The 4,391-nt window shown below is 34.9% G+C and overlaps 1 pseudogene; it reads right to left on the reverse strand.

Annotated features, from left to right (window-relative positions):
• Window positions 1-551: 551 nt before the first annotated feature.
• LOC131201292 (heterogeneous nuclear ribonucleoprotein Q-like) lies at window positions 552-1,916 on the reverse strand (annotated as a pseudogene).
• Between the last annotated feature and the right edge of the window lie 2,475 nt (window positions 1,917-4,391).

Consider the following 4,391-nt stretch of genomic DNA (forward strand, 5'->3'; position numbering starts at 1 on the left):
AATTATTGAGTCTGTCATCTGTTCTTAACATAAGTGTCTGATCTGATGCAACAACTAAACAGGACAGGCACAAACTTCAATGGATAGTAAGGATTGCAGAAAAAAGCAATTGCAACCAGCCTGCCTTCCATTGAGGACCTGTATACTGCACCAGCCAGAAAGAGGGCTGAGAAAATATCTACAGACCCCTCACATCATGGACATGAACTGTTTCAACTTGTTCCCTTAGGACACCACTACAGGGCATTGCATGCCAAAACTAGATACAAAGACAATTCCCTCCTCCCCATGCCATCACTCTGCTAAACATATAATTTCCACAGCACTGTTTATGCCTAAGGATATATAAACATGTATCCAGATTGTACTTCTATTATCCTTCTCATTCTTCCTATTACCTACTCCTATTGGTATATTATGATTATCACTTCGTTGGTTGTATCTTATGATTTATGATTTATCATTTTGCTGCTTGTATGCATACTGAGAAGTAATGCAATGGAGACAAATAGTATGTCCAATCACGCTTGGCCAATTAAGAATATTCTATCCTATATTCTAAATCTTTGCTGTTCCTGCCTCCCTTTTAAAATATTATCACACTCATCAAAATGAATAAAAGCATAATAAAAGGATTTTTCACCCTCTCCGGTTTTCCAAAATTACTAAAAGCCTTTTCTAGTACTTCTTTTGGGACTGGATTTGCAAGAATCCACACAAATAATACTTTCACCTTTGCCATCACTTCAGAATCTGGATCTTCTTTTGGTGTCAGCTCAATCAACTATAGCAACATTACCCTAAACTTTTACTTTCCCCCTCCTTAACCTATTCCTAGCTTGAGCTACTGTTTTGTGATTTTCATATTCAAGGAAACAAAAGCTCTGTTCTTTTTCTTGTCATCAGGTTGGTGATACAGTATTACATCTGTGAGACGCTCCCTTACTTTGCTAAATTCTTCTGTAATTTGTTCCTTGGTTTTGCTCTTAGGAATACAGACAACAAAGAGCCTATTATTGGCAGAAAGATATATGTTCCAATGTATTTTCCAGAACAAATGTCATGATTGTTAGCATGTTTTTAACAGCTTCCTGAGCTGTGCCTTTGTTACAAAGTGACAAAAGCATAGCCTCTATTTAGACCTGTCAAGGGATCCATCATTAAAATGATGACCCAAATAGATCAATTTTTTTTCAAATAATGGAATAAATTCATCTTCAAAAAAGTCCCTAGGAATTTTATCTACAAATATCTCAGAAGGCTGTTGTCTTAATTAGACACACTGTTGGAGGACTACCATACTACTCTGTCCAATAGGATATAACCTAACCTACTGGATAGAACCTGTTCTTTACAAAAGTGCCTAAATTTTTGCCTGATCTGGCCCTTTGCTGGAAGTTGTCACTTTGGTCCCTTGTTTTTCTGTCTATATGTTTTCATGACGCCCACATAAAAGGCACTTTTGTTCAGAACACGAGAGAGATCACTGGCTTTAAATTGCTGAAGCATTGCCAGTGAACCTTCTTCATTAAATTCTTTTAAAGCTCCACTAGCTCTTTCATCTAAACCACCGTGAGCAACTAGCCCTGCATGGTACACTTCATTTAATTTTTCAGCACCTTTTTGTGGTAGACCAGCATCAAGGGTCTTGTTTCTTGGTTTTTTTTGTTAGTTGGTTAACTATCTTGACTGTTGTATGTATTTTTTTGATAGTTTTGTTACTTTTAATGGTTTTAACTGTTTATCGTTTTAGAATTGTAAGCCACCCAGAGTCATTTGGCTGAGAATGCTAGCTATAAAACCGAATAAATAAATAAAAAAACAAGCGATGTCTGGAAATGCTCAGGATGGGTAACTGAAGCAGAAGTATCCATGGGCTCTTCAGTACCAATCCCATTAGCAGGATCAGAAGGCATGTTTTCAGATAGCTGTGTGGGTGAGAGGCAGAGATGATGAATGGCGAGTGAAAGTTCTTGGGAGGGGGAGGGGTGGGGGCGGTGCAGAGTAGCTAGCCGGATCAGTGTATCCAGTGTTCTGGAGAACATGGCTGCATAAAATGGCAGCTGCTTGAACACTCACTCTGCTCAAATAGTAAGTCTATTGTATATTGATTCCAAGAAAAATACAAACTCATAAACTCATAAAAAATCTTTGATTCCTAACACAGAAAGGAAAAACATAAATAGTTATATACGAACAGAAACAATAGTCACTCATAATTCTGCTACTATTCAAAAAGCCTGACACATTTCTCTAAATTGGTTTGAAATCTCCAAACCAATGCCAAGTCACATCTCCGAGAGTTATTTAATCCAGTTTGTAGGCTGGACAGGTATAAAAAGCCTCTGACTTTCAAGATGAAGCAGGTGGTAATACTCTTGCATCAATACTGTGATCATAGAATAGAATAGAATAGAATAGAATAGAATAGAATAGAATAGAATAGAATAGAATAGAATAGAATAGAATAGAATAGATTTTTTTATTGGCCAAGTGTTATTGGACACAAGGAATTTGTCTTGGTGCATATGCATATCAATATTAATTGATCATTAGATATAAATGTGTAATCAGCAGTTTCCCTTCTTTAGTGATAAGCAAGAATTAGATCCTTCTTTTTTAAATATATACACACTAGTGAAGAATGCAGAATTTTGAATATTGATTGAATGTTAAACATTCCTTTAATAACCTGGAATAAGTTCAGAGTAATGAGAAAATTCTGATTCCCTAAATTCTATGCCAAGTCTTGCTTTTAAGAAAAATAAGACAGTTGCAGCTGGTAGCTAAACTAATGTGGCCTGATCATCTTCCATATTGTTTTCCCTTCTACATTTATTAAAACTAACTCAGTGTAGAGCTATGATCTAAGGAAAGAAAAATGGAGAAATTTTAAATGAATGTCAAGCTCTGAAAGCTTTTCATTACTAATGGAGGGGGGATAGGACAGGTATTTTAGAGCTTGCTTGTTTTAGAGCTTATTTTTTTTATTAAAAAGTTTAGTTTTTGTTCTAAGAGACCTTTTCTCAAGATTCAAATCTACAAGCAGACTTGGGGAGTGAAGGACATTGCAAAGAATATTATAATGTAATTTTTTTACATTACATATTCTTTGATTTTAAAAAAAGATAGCCACCCTTCATTTATCTCTGTATGATTGTAGGGATACAATGATGCAGTTTTCTTAATGACAATAGAAAAGTGCTCACTATTGCCTTTACTCTCCATATTAGTCTAGTCCTTGTATTGTCCTGAATGTTCATCATTTACTTCCTTACAATAAAGTTGAACAGACTTGTGACAAGAATATATGTCTAAACTGTCCTTCAGCTGAAGATTGCTTCTAAAAGTAGCACTTCTACCAGAAATATATCAGCCCAGGGTAGGTCAGAAAAAAGCTAAGATATTGATTTGGGCTTCTAGGAGTCTAAAATAAGTCTCTTCACCAGGCTGCTCTGCTTTCTACTATTTGTTTTGGGTAGAAAACTAGTTTTGTTCTTTTAACAAATAATTACAGTGGAGAGGCTTGTAATATACTATGACTATATCATCTGGTGCTTTATTGTAAAGTTGGTGTCAAAAAGTGTGGGAGTAAAAGAGGGAGCAGAAAAGTAAATATTTGAAAAGAATTGTCCAATCATCATTTTAGCCTCATGAATATATTCCTGTTTGTAAAAAAAAAAAAAAAAAAGATTCTGGCTCCACGTCTATGGAAATATTGTAAAAACTCATTTACATTGAAATTATGTCACTTTTTTGTGTATGCACAGATGGTGTAGTAAGCTGGCAGAATCTTTCTGCAATAATGGGTTGCATGTAGTCTTGTCTATTCCTCACTCAGGATTGATATATTGTCCATAATAGCCAGATGTCTTGGTCACTGGGCCAGTTACTACCGCAGTTCAAGATTATATTTCTAGTACTAAACTAGAAAGTACAAATGAAAGTACATGGAAGAATGACTATGTCAGCTTATGTTAAAGTGGCTTAACATTTGAAAACAAGAAGAAGAAATATTTATTTTTATTTTCTCTTAGACCAGGTGGGAGTGACATAAATCAGATATTTATATAATAGTTCAAGAAGGACTTCTGGGAAAAAACCCAGACATGGGAATTAAGTTTCAAATTCAAATTTGTAAACATTTTCTGAAGTCCCCCCTCCCCCCAATATTTGGTGTTGAATTGGGTTCATTTTGGTTGTCAAGCATTTCTTGACAACTATATATGGGTGTCTCTTACCTTATGCAATATAATGTAATGTAAATGCTTCACCAAGACACTGAGGTTTAATAAATTATAATTTAGGTACTAAATTATGGTTTAACAAATGACAGTTTAGAACTGTTTATGAATTTAGCTACTGAATAAGTTAATGTAAAAACAAAGAGA

The sequence above is a fragment of the Ahaetulla prasina genome, chromosome 6 (genome assembly GCF_028640845.1).
Source record: "Ahaetulla prasina isolate Xishuangbanna chromosome 6, ASM2864084v1, whole genome shotgun sequence".
NCBI lineage: Eukaryota > Metazoa > Chordata > Lepidosauria > Squamata > Colubridae > Ahaetulla > Ahaetulla prasina.